The sequence below is a fragment of the Myotis myotis genome, unplaced genomic scaffold (assembly GCF_014108235.1).
Source record: "Myotis myotis isolate mMyoMyo1 unplaced genomic scaffold, mMyoMyo1.p scaffold_m19_p_7, whole genome shotgun sequence".
Classification (NCBI taxonomy): Eukaryota; Metazoa; Chordata; class Mammalia; order Chiroptera; family Vespertilionidae; genus Myotis; species Myotis myotis.
The window spans coordinates 38,988,945-39,001,735 of record NW_023416379.1 but is presented as its reverse complement, the minus strand read 5'-3'; the positions used below and the strand labels follow the sequence as shown (position 1 = coordinate 39,001,735).

The window sequence follows — 12,791 nt, the reverse complement described above, 5'->3', positions numbered from 1 at the left end:
CTCTCGTCTTAGAAATTCAGACTGTAACATGATCTCCTTCCAAAGAAACCTACACACGCACACTTTAGAAATTGTGCAGATTGGGTGTTGTGGGAGCAAGAGTGATCAGGTTTAAGTTGCTCCGCAAAGTTCTGCATCCCATCAACAAGTGCTTTTGATATTTTAAACCCATATTTAGAGTAATTTCAAGATATTTGGAGCACATGTGGTCAAATGTAAAACTTTGTCATTATGATTTGTTAGATGCTTATTCTTTAAATATTTATAAGCCATATTTAAGTACTTTATCCAAAAGCGCTCCCCCCACCAGAATACTCTAATTGAATGGGATCTGAGCATCACTATATATAGAAGCTACAGGGTGAGGTCACTGCAGCAGGCACGCACCTTCTTCCTGCTTTTCTGGTTTTAATTCAGTTGTCGTTGTTAGTCGATTCAGCTTATTTTTAAAAATGTATGAAAAGTCATAAACAGGATTGGTTGTTTGTAACTAAAAAAAAAAAAGTTCTCTAGTCCTCTACAGGTAAAATGTTCAACATGAATCCTATTGACTCCCACTTCTTTTTCTTACCCGGACAGTAATTAGTAAAATGTTCCATTAGCATGTTGGATCTGAACCTGTGTCCATGTGTCATATTGTTCCTCCCCAATGTCTTAGGGACAATTTATTGGTGGTTAGATTGACGTCTTCACCACTCACTTCAGCCATTTTTGGAAACCAGGACATAGGATCCTGTCTTTATCACAGCTCCCTACTTATGCACTTACTATGAAAAAGAGGAGAGGAAAAAAAATTTTTTCCCAAACTTAGAATCCATTTAAGCTTAGGAGGTTATAAATTTCAAACTGACCACATGCCTCTGGGGCTCACACTCTTATGGCTGGCAAAATACAACTTTCTCATAAGAACGGGGGGAAAGATGGCTTACAAAGGCTCATAAACTTGCTTGGGCATCTAACAGCTCTTACCAAACAGAATTTTCAAGAGTTAAGTGTAACTGAGTCAGAAACATATTGATTGACTGTCTTTTAAAATACACATGGGTTTATCTGAAACCAATGAAAATATATTTAAAAGAAAATACACATGGGTTTAAAAATTAAGGCCAACATGCTTGGCAAAATAAGTTCTGGTTTTAGACAAACCCCAAATGTTTGAAAGAATAGTTCCACAATTTGCCAAACCAAAAAGACATCCAGGTCCCTCGATTCCTCCCATTTAATAGGATGGCATCAGACATATGGGACTTAATATCTGCTATCCACCAAAGTTTGAGCAACATGAATCCCAAATGCTAATTGGAAAACTATGAAAAATTTTGTGAAAAAACATTATGGCTTTGAAAATGAAGATGAGGGGCCACTGGTTCAGGATTCTAGTTCTGATTTTAACAGTGCCCCTCACTGTCTGATCATTGACCAACTTGTTCTGTCTCATCTGTGTGTGTTTCCTGTGCACAGGAATAATAAGGTTGTTTTTTTAAAATCCTACATTTAGAGTTCTTTATTTATACTTAATTCACATATTATGGTCCACAAAACTTAACAAACTCCTTATTATATCCAAACACAAGGAGGCAGTTCTTTTCACTTATTTATGGTTCAGAGATAGTCTTCATTTATTTCCTGAGAGGGTGAAACATATTCTTTTTTTTTTTAATTTCTTTTTTTTAGTCCTCAACAGAGGATATGCTTTCATTGATTTCTAGAAAAAGAGGAAGGGAAAGGGAGAGAAAGATCAATGTGAGAGAGAAACATCGATTGGTTGCCTCCTGTACGTGTCCCAACCAGGGATTGAACCCACAACCTAAGCATGTGCCCTGTCTGGGAATCGAACCCCCAACCAAATCACACAGCCAGGGTGAAACATATCCAGTTTTAACTAACTGTATTGGACACTGACTTCATGCAGGTTCCATAAAGCAGGCGATTTGGAATTAGTCCTAAAACTGGGGAGGGACGTGGCCTGGCGGGCAGGAGTGGAGGAATAAGGATGCAAAATGGGCTGTCAAGAGCCATGGGTGCAGAGAAGAGTGAGTCACACTAGAGAGGACTGTCCCTTTTACCAACGTGGCTGGGGCAAAGGGCTTGAGCTGCAGAGGGAGAGAGGCAGGAGGCTAGAGGAGAGCAGGGGGGTGGAGGAGCAGGAGGTTGTGGAATTTGTATTCTGTGCCTTAGGCAACATCGCCATGACCTCAGCCAGAGGAGTGACAGGATGAAATCTGTGTTTGAGGACCATTACTTTAGCGGCTGTTCAGACACTGAGAGGAAGCAGGAGGAAGACTGGCATCACTAAGGTTGCATTCTGATGACAGGCTGATTACCAGCGGGTGATTCTAAACACTGTGGACTGTTCTCCCTCCAGTGCGGGGGCGGTGGCTGCCCCATCTATGTTTTAGGTATGTAAAGCCATGGTGGCAGTGCAGTGGGGGGAAGAAACCCCTTCTTGGTGCCCAGAGTAGGACTTAGGAGGCTTTCCAGCACACGGTGGAAGGAAACCTCACAATCCAAGAGTGTGCTGCAGTCCAGGCAAGAGGGAGGCTGGCTGGGCCCCCCTTGCCACGAAAGCAGGGGCTCCGCCCTTCTGATGGGCCAGCTGCTCTGAGCCATAGGCCAGCAGGGGAGGGAGGCCGAGACGTGGGCTGTGGTGCGGCCCGTACAGGCAAGTGGCAGCTCTCCTCGTCGCCTAGAGGACTTCCCTGACGATGAACACAGAGACTGGACAGTGGCCACAGTGATGCCCAGAGCTCTGTCCTTGGACTGAAGAGCAGCCATGGGGCTTGGCTGGCTTGCTCTACCGCAGACACCTTCAGACATTGTCACTGAGTCTGAATCAGATCCTCCCCAGGCCGGCAGGCACTTTTATGGAAATTTGGTAACTTTTGGAGATGCCCTTTATCTTTCTTAAGGTCCCAGGCTGTAGACCTGAAGCTACCACAGGTGGCGACAGCGGGCTCCCAGCAGAGGGGGAGGCAGCCGTGTGGTTTCGTGGGTAAGAACGTCTGCCTCAGAGGGGATGAGCCTGGGGTCACATCCCGGGCCGAGCGGCAGAGCCGTTTCCAGGTGAAGGAGGAAGGGCTTCAGCCTCTCTGAGCATTAGTCTCTAGGTCCTAATACCAGTGCTGTGAGGGACGGGTAAGAAAACACGTAGAGCGTGGCACATCACGGGTGGCCTGGAATTGGCAGTAACTATCCTACAGGAAGGGCTGCAATGCCTGCTGGGGTTTGAAAACCAGCGGAGAACATGTGGACAAGTTTTATAATCTCTGTGCCTGCATTTCCTCATTAATCATTGTAACAGCTAGTACTTATTGAGCACTTTCTATGTGTAGGCAGTGTTCCAAATGTTGAATGCCCACAATAACCCAATGAGGATACCATTGTTAAACCCATTTTTCAGATGAAGAAACGGAGGCACAGAGAAGCTGTCTCCTACCTGGTGTCATTGGCTAGTAAATGGTAGCACTGGAATTTGGCAGCCTGGCTCCAGAATCTCCATGCAAAACCACTGAGGATGTCTTATATAGACACACACACACAAAATGAAGCTAATAACCCCTACTTCATAGAGTTATCAGGCTCCAATGTAAACAACAGAAGTTTACGTGCCCTGGCATATAGTAGGTACTTACTAAGAATTGCCATGGTGGCCCCTGCAGCCCAGCACTTCTTCCCTCAGATGTGTAATGGTAGGTAACAAAACACTTCCATGCTATCAGCCTTGGAGGTTAGGGAAGCCTCAAATTCTCATAAGATGTCTGGTTCACTTTTATAAGCAGCTACTGGGACAGAGCAAATGCTCAAGGTCACAGAGTGGTGCAGCCTGGATTAGAACCTGAGTCCTCATCTGCCTTTCCTCTCAGTGGGACACAGGATACCAGCGAAGCTGCTTGAGTTACACACCCCGTGCCAAGGACCAGAGTCATATTTTTGCCACCCATGGCATCGCTTCCTCCCAGCGGGCAACTGATTTCAGAGAGGAAATAGGTTGTACCTGAACATCTGGGGTTGATGGGTTGCAGAGAAGCAATTATTAACCGCACTCTGTCTCCTTGGCTGTGTGGAGGTGGGTGTGGGGAGGGGGTGCAGTGGGGAATCAGTATGCTCGCTCTTATTTTTTATAGTGTAGTTGCCCCTCTCTCTCTGCTAATGGGCTGGTTGCAAAGGATAAATGAAGTGTCAGAAAGACCACTCTTTCAGACCTCACCTAAAATTTTTAAATCTATTATTGATCCATAGACCATAGCAACTTGCCATATAAAGCTGCCTTTTTCTGTATTCTTTTTTTTTAACTTAGAATGCCTGTGCTCAGAAAATATATAGAGAGAAATAACAAACTCAGTCTTAACACAATGAACATCTCCTTTTCTTGTCCAAGGCAGAAGTTTTGGAAGGCACATGATCCGGCATCAGCTAGTTTGTGTATTGATGGGACTTGAATGAAAACACAATGATTTTTTTTTTTCTTATTAAATACTCAGAATTCTTTTTCACAAAGCAAGGACTTGGACTGTATATGCCTAGTGGCCCTTACAGCTCTGAAATTCTGACCTGGCTTGTCAGGGTGAAAGGGAGAGAGGAAAGGGGAATCAGGACGGCGCCCCCTGGAGGGGAACATGGACTGTGGGAGCTAGACTCCAATCCAGCTTTGCCCCTTCCTGGCAGTGACCTTGAGCAAGTAATTTCCTTATCCTTCCTGGGAAAGTTTCCTCATCTGTGAAATGGAGATAATAATCAATACCTCAATAACGTTGTTTCAATGAAATAGGTGAAATAAGTATGTAAGGTAGACTTGTTTCCAAGTGAAATCGGATATAAAAGTGCCTAGCACAGTATTTGACATAGAGTAGGTGTTCAATACAATTCGTCTCCTTTCTCTGACAACATTGCCGCATTTCCAAACCATTACAGGAAGCGCTTGGTCCTGAAAGCCAGGCGCATAGGGCTCTAGGCTCTTCTTCAAAAATGCGTGCAGAACATGAACTACATCATGTAATTCTTCATTTTATTTTCCTCTTGTGAATGGAGGTAGCCACCTGCTCCGGTGCCTTTGTAAAAATGTACACTGTTAGCCATAAATCCCTCCCTGCTTTCAGGAAAGGGCCAGTGACAGGGCACTTGGTTTGCTTAAACTCCCTGGTTCCAGAAAGGATTTGTGGGCGGTAAAGAGAATCAGTCGATCCATTGTCCAGGGTGAAGGTCCTCTGTGAGTGCACAGAGGGGGTTCCATGGCCCAGGATTCTTTGTCCAGCAGGAACGCTTAGAGGTCAGCAAGAAATAGCAGCGATGACTTGTAAGACTAAACAGACTTCTCTGCCCATTTCACTCATACAACCAGCTAAGCAAAGAAAACCAAAGTTTTAATTTATAAAACAAAGAATTAAAGATGGAGTTATCCCAGTAGGGGGTCTTATATGGTTGTGAGTTTTATTGATTAAAGAATAAAATAAGGGATATTGCTAAAGAAAAAAAGTATTCTTTTAAAGCAAGGCCTGTGTTTTAATTTTTTAAAAATGTACATGAGCCTTAGCTTGTCAGCAGCCTGACATGAGCAGCACAGGGGCGAGGAAGGTGTGATTCAGATCAGAGCCAGCTCTGAGCTAAGCGGCAGCTGACCCTGGGCCCCCACCCCGCCCTCCCCTCGGGTTATTTCCCATAACAATCACACTGGTGGGAGAAGGGATTTTTTAATGACTTTCATCAATTACTGAACTGTAAGAAAAGAGATGCCACTCATTTCATTACTGGAAATGCTTCCATTTTGGTAAAAGCCATTTCGAAACACTTCGGGAAGCAATGGTTGATGGAGAGAGAGAGAGAGAACCCTTTTTTGGGAAAACCTTGCCAAGCCATAGCTCTTTCTGGAGTGGGCCTGGTTGGGAGACCACCATCTGGCATCACACCCGGGCTTATCAGCTGGTGCAGGTGGCTCTGTTCATCGAGCTTGTGAGTGTCCCAGAATAGCTGCCGCTACCTGAGAGCGGTCCAGTCCTCAGGGACTCGTTATTGTCCCAGATAAACAGGGTGGCCGAAGCCAGCAGTTAATGGCTGTATTTAACTGTGATAAGTGATGGGTCGCTGTGCCTGAGTGAGTAGCGTCCCTGGTAGGGCCTGGGTAATTGGGCAAAGGCAAGCCAGCTTGGCAACAGGCATTCCTTGCACATCCTAGAGGTGGTGCCACAGGGCTTGGGGCCCCTGGGAATAAATATGACAGACACGTGGAGCTTGTCTTTTAAACAGGTAAGACAGGACAGACATACCGGATTTTGATTAGGCTAATTACAAAGGTATTTTTTTGGAAGGAAAGATGAATAAAAGTTTGGAAAATGGATTCGATTAATCAAAGCGGGCTTCCTGGGGAGGTGGGCTCCAGCACCACTGAGCAACGGGGTGCGGGGATGTAGAATAAGACGGGCATTTTTCTCTGGACACACGTTTATTTTGGTGAGTGGTTGCTTGAAAATCATAAATTTTCCTTGTAAATGCAACCAGCTTAAGTCTTGGGCTGTAAAGGCCAAAGAAGAAAAGGAAAGAATGGCCATATTTTGACAGTATCAATGGAAAGAATTTATTAGTACTCAGGCACAACTGCATTCTCGATAATTCTCCGAAGACTGGTGTGTGATAAAGGAGGATGAGTAAGTCAGTCACATTCTCGGCAGGGCTTTCCTCGGAGGCCCAGGCGGACAGGGCCTCTCCCGGTGCATTTGATGTGCAGCAAGGATTCTGTGAGGACACTTCACTCCTCTGGCCAAAGGGGCAGAAGCTCTGAAGGCACCTGGTCATACCTGCCTACTGGCGGCCATGCCGTGTGGAGCTGGTCTTCATACGCAGCACAGACATGGTATGTGGGATAGAAGGTGTGTGTGTGACAGTCCATGTAACAGGGCCCTGGGTTGTCCTGCCTTCAGACAAACCCCCAAAGCAGAGGAGAACCCAAATGTAATGCACAAATATAGCCACTTCCACAGAACCTCTTGCAATGAGGGACACTCCAAAAATCTCTTCCAGAGGTGAGTGTGTGTGAGTGTGTGTGTGAGTGTGTGTGAGTGAGTGTGTGTGTGTGAGTGAGTGTGTGTGTGTGGGGTGGTCAGTAGAGACTCTTCCTGAAACTTTGGACTTCAGGGTCCAGAAATGAATAGTCTTCCTTACACACTCATAACAGATTAATATCCAGACGCTCAAGTTTATAATCCTCCGTAGCTGGTACTGGCTTTGGTACAAACATCCCACGATTGGAGAATATGAGAGGTGGGAGATGGAATAGAAAACTCACTCAGGCACCCATTTCAGAGAAGGGATCAAGGCTTGGGAGGGTAAGGAGCAGGGCTAGGGTCCCACGGCTAGCTGGGGGTCACACCAGACTGTAATTGAGTCTGTGTCTCACTTATTGTGTGACTTCCCCCTTTGCTCCAATCAAGAAATTTAGACAAGACGGGTCTTCCGTAAGATCCTTGGACTTGGCGAAGGCAAAACTGGAACCGCCTCAGGCTCTGGAACTTCCTGACATGGTCACTTTCTGAAACTCCAGGCTTGCTTCCTCCCCACTCTTGAGCTGCCTACCAGTAACCACCAGGAAGGGGGAGCCCAGCGTGGTTCTTCATTTCCATTGGTTCCGGAGCCCATTCCTCCGTCACTGACACACGCACCCCTCTGACCAGGAGCCCGAAGAGTGAGTGAGGATGGCTTCAGGACCAGTCCCCCCCACCCCCCCGAAATGCTCTCAGCAGCAGGTACTCGCGCTGCCACCTGGCCTGTGTGTGTCCCAGACACGGCAAATACGTGGCGAGAGGGAAGGAACAGCAGATCGTCCGCTTTGCCGGCTCTTACAACGAGCTCGGCGCGGCTTTCGGGGCTGCAGGAGCGGGGCTGCGAAAAATAGTGTGGTGCAGCTGCACCCTTTAGAACTTCGGGAAAAACACATATTATTTGTCAGACAATAATAGATAGCGAGAATAATAGTGCTTATTATAGTGTTTGGGATGGCAAATGCTGTAGTGAAGGCTCCAGAATGGCTCTCACTATAATCCGTCTTCCGGTCCCTTACAGCAGCCTTGAGATGCTCCCCAAGTGGCGGTGCTGTCCGCGGTGGCCCTTGGCCAAAGGGGGTTTGAACAGAAACTTATTTGAGAAGGGATCCTCTTTTGGGGTCATGACTACATCAAAGGGGGAAAGCCACCTCCTTGAAGAAGCAGTTGCAGTGTTCCCAAGCAACTAGAAATGGCGGTGCGTCCCAGGCATGGGAGGGAGTGGCAAGCATTTGTCCCCCCTTTTCCTTTTTAAAGAAAGGCAGGATCCGGAGGCTCCCTGGGACTCTAAGGTTTGATCACTCCTGTCCCCAGCCCAGAGGTGGGGCCATGCCCCTCTCCCACAGCGAGTGTCAGCCTGTGCCCCAGTGAGAGGCAGCTGTCCCGGGAGAAGCCACGCGTGCATCTGGCTGCTGTCCTTCCCGAGGCTCCTGCCCAACCCTCTGTGGCCTCTTGTTTGATGGTGGCTTTTGGTGTTCTTGTTTTTATGCCCCTTCTTGCTGTTGTCTCGTTCTTTCAAAAAAGGAAGGAAGGAGGAGGAAGGGAGGGAGGAAGGAAGGAAAGAAGGAGAGGAGGAAGGAAGGAGAGGAGGAGAAAGGAAGGAAGGAGAGGAGGAGAAAGGAAGGAGAGGAGGAAGGAGAGGAGGAAGGAAAGAAGGAAGGAAGGAAGGAAAGAAGGAAGGAAGGAAGGAAGGAAGGAAGGAAGGAAGGAAGGAAAGAAGGGGAGGAGGAAGGAAGAAGAGGATGAAGGAAGGAAGGAAGGAGAGGAGGAAGGAAAGGAAGGAAGGAAGGGAGGGAGGAAGGAAGGAAGGAAGGAAAGAAGGGAGGAAAGAAGGGAGGGAGGAAGGAAGGGGAGGAAGGAAGAAAGGAAAGGAAGAAATCAAAGTGAGCTCTTTATTCAGAAATAAACACCACATTTCCCAGTCTGACCATGCCAAATGGAAAGGTTTCCATGCCCTGTAATTCCACCCCAGTGCATACTTGTGGTGTTTTGCATTTTCACTTTGGTTACTTAATATACATATTAAGTGCACACAGATCTGGTGATTTAATGTGATTTGGGGAACTCAGGCATTTCCTGTCATGCACATTCAGATTTCCAAGCCTTGTTTTTGGTTGATCGGTGTTATCGGTACCATTAAAGCCCAGATTCGGCGAGCAGGGTTCACAGCACAGACTTGTGCTTAGTCCTCCCACTGGGCACTTGGCCGTCCTCACACTTGTGCTGAATTCGTGCTGCAGACACTCTGAGCAAGTTTCCAGGTCTCTCTGTGGTCTCCAACTCTTTGTCCGTAAAATGAGGAAATTGTAGTATATTATCTCTGGGGTCGCTTCAAGTTCTAAATTCTATCACCTCTCTGATATGATTTGTTCTTTGTTCTAGGAATAATCTCAGCAGTTGTAACGATGTTTACGAGTCCTCTGCCACCACCGCACGTCAGCCAAATGTTACCCATGCACATTTCTGACACCCTCACTCACTGGCAGGAAAAAAGGATACTGTTTTGGGGCATGGCGTGAGAGCTGTTTGACCGTCATTCATTTGACAAATATGTGTTGAGCTGAACTGGGGGCTGGGTACAGAGATGTGAGAAAAATCGATACAGCCCCAGCCCTCAGGGACTTCCTAGATGAGTTGGCAGATTTCTATGTGGCTGCTTGTTGGGAGTGACTGGGTGTCCTTAGGAAGTCATATTTTAAACCAAGGGCCATATGGCAAGTGAAATAAGCCAGTAGGGACGGTGAGGCAGAGCCTAATGCCTGTGGTGAAAGTTGGGGTGGGCATTCCCCAGAAATGGACTTTCCTGGTGAACAATGCTGTTCAGATGCTCTGCCTTGGGGATCCCAGGACCTGGCTGGTGGACAGCCTTCCAGTCCCGAACTCCGTGTGGTTTGATGTGGAGAGAGATGAATGGCTCACCTTTGCCAGGCAAGACCCACAGAGGGGGCATTGCTTCCAGCTCAGTTGCCTCTGTGAGAACCCTCTGAGGGGGAGTCTGTGCACAGTAATGTTTCATGTGCTAAGAAGGGACTCTCTTGGATTTCCTCCTCTGCAGCAAACACCAGGGCTTTTGCATGGAATACAGGGGCGAGGTCTGCAACTCCAGGGTCCCATGATGACCTTGCCTGGCTTTGAGGTGACCTTGGCAATTCGAAAGACCTCCTGCCAGTGGATGCTGTGATATGGACGGTGGAAGTGGCCGGGCAGGTAGCAAAGGATGCTGTTATGTCCTTGGGCAAGGGCGTGGTGCTCATTGTGGTATTCCAAAAAGCGACTCGAGTTTCGTTTCCTCACACAAAGCTGGCAGCGCTGGCCTTACGCAGAGACGTGAATGAAAGTCATGTTGAGATCCCACCATGCTGCCTTCATTCCGGGGCCTCATGGTGGGCCTGCCCGGAGGCTGGAGGGGGTGCTTCTCTGAGCGTGGGGGGAGGGATGGCTGGTCCCGTGGGTTCTGACGGCCCTTCTCCTCTTTTCCAGGAGCACTGGCTCACGGGCACCTTGCGTGGAGAGAGGGCGCAGAGCAAGCCATGGCACGACATCCAATGGCACCAGCTGCTCAGTTCACCACCCCCTCTGGCTAAAACTCAAGCAAATAAAGCGGCTTCCCGTCGTTAAGCATCTCTGTCGGAGGAAGCAGCCTCCCTCGGTGGCCTCCAGCCTAGAGAAGCCGGCTCTCCTCGGACCCAGCCAGCGGGCCCAGCCTTCCTGCTGCCACCGTCTCTGCTTCTCCCCAGAGGAACTTAGGGATTTCGCCCTCGGTTTTAAAACAACAAAACGCCAACAAGCCACAAGGACCAATGTAGGTAGGCTCCCCGCTCCATCCTCAAGGCGCAGAGGGTGGGACTGGAAGACGATACGGATTTGAAAACATCTTTTTTTATACTTTTTAAAAAAACTGCTGTGGTTTTGCTGCTACACGAAGAATTGTGATTTGCATTGTACGGTTTCGGACCTACGCTGTTCCCGTTTCGACGGCGGAGAGGGATCGCCCTGGAGTCCCGGCACTTCAGACTCATCTCTGTCCTGCCCAGGATGCACTTTTAAATGAAGAGCTAGAATATTTTATTGGCTGATACACTTTTCTTGTTATTTTTACAAAGGCCACCTTTATCCTTTCTAATGCCATATTTTCAGTGTTACACTTTTATGGCTTTTAATTTTCGATTTGACAGATGTAAGAAGCAGCATGAATAGTTTATACTGTGGTTTTTCAGAGACCGAATGCCAAGAGAACTCGGTAAATGTTTATTCTTCTCAGCTTTCTCTTTAAATTCCCCTAAATAGCACCCCATTTGGGAACAGAGCAAGAGTGTTGAACTGAAGACCAAAATGCCCTCCAGGTGTAAAATAATCCGAGGGGGGAATATTTGCTGGGCGTCACGAAAGACCTGGATGAAATTTCAACCCTGATGGTTTTCGGTGATCCAGGAAGCCAGTGAAGCAATCTCTCTATACGCAGAGCCCTTTCATGATAATTGGAATGGTATGGACAAACCAATGAAAACAAGAGGGAAAGTGAGAAAGATCGCCCATGGTTCTGTTTCACTGTTTGCTTTCTCCTGTCATGGTTAAGAGAAATGTGCAATTGGATCCTCAGTCGGTGGGTGGAGGATAACAGGGTAGGTTTTCTTGTGTGCACTTGTACCGTTGTAGCTGCGAGTCAGAAGTCCTCTAGAGCATGTGTACTGGCACTGAGTCGGTGAGACAGTCGTGGAGTATCCCATTCTGATGAGTTCAGAAAAAAAAAAAAAAAAAGAAAAAAAATCCCCAAAAAAGAAAACTAAAAAAAAAAAAAAAGAAAAAGAAAAAAAATCAAATCACCTTGTGATTCAGTGTATCTGTTTACTAACTCAAATAAAGCAATTGTTCCCTCTGGAGGGGCCCAGGTGCCCCTGCCTACGAGGCTGCTGAGCCGGCCGCAGGAGGGGTGCTGGGCGGGTGGGTGGCGAGGCCGAGCCGGGGTCACGCAGGCCTGGAGGCACCAGGGCCCGTGGGTGCGGTGTACATACTGTATTTCTATATTCTCCTTTGTACAGAGTCACTTCACACGTCAAGCTACTGTTTTACAGGTGCTCCTTATTTATTAGAGCTGTGAGAGCTTGGGGGACACACCTGGCGAGCGAGCTCGCTTTTTAAAAATGAAACTGGGGGGCCGGGGGGGAGGGAGGGGAAGCTCGCAAGCCCGGGAAGAGATTTATAAAAGTGAACAAAAGGAAAACTTCCAGCAACACATTTAAACAGCCCACCAACCCCAACACCAGCCTCGCCCACGCAGGAGGCAGCAGCCCTTCCTCAGGGTGCGCATCTCCCTGCGGGGCCCCCAACATTCTCCTCTCTCCCTGACCGGTGTCAGATCCATCAAACAAAAATAAATCTCTAAGGAAAAAAATGCACTTACACGTGCTTATTTTGCTTTTCTCATTATTATGACTATTGTTATTTTCCTTGTTACGGAAGGTGTTCATTTCTTTCCTCCAGGGAAACATTTTTTATAAATAAATCCAGTGAGTTTGAAAGGCTGTTGAGATATAGGGGTGACGCTGGCCCTTCCTCACCTGCTGCAGGTCACACTTCCCTGCAGACAAGAGCCCAAGGGTCTGCTGGGGGTCCGCTGCTGACCACACCCAGGTGTGGCGTGAGGAGTGCGGGCAGGGCCTGTGCTGGGCCTTCCCACGTGCTCTCCAAGTCCTGGCCTTCTTCGGGGCCAAGGCTCAAAAAGCCCCTCCAAGCTGCAAAGCTCGCTCCTGGTTTGACGCCCCC

The 12,791-nt window shown here is 47.8% G+C and overlaps 1 protein-coding gene across 2 annotated transcripts in view; it reads left to right on the top strand.

The window, feature by feature from the left end:
* LOC118660448 (sine oculis binding protein homolog) overlaps positions 1 to 12,434 on the top strand; it is a 160,430-nt gene extending 147,996 nt beyond the window's left edge. For both annotated transcript variants that reach the window (XM_036317903.1, XM_036317902.1), the window contains one exon: positions 10,509 to 12,434. The gene's annotated coding sequence lies outside the window, so the exon portion shown is untranslated. The remainder of the gene's footprint in view (positions 1 to 10,508) is intronic.
* Positions 12,435 to 12,791: the final 357 nt, after the last annotated feature.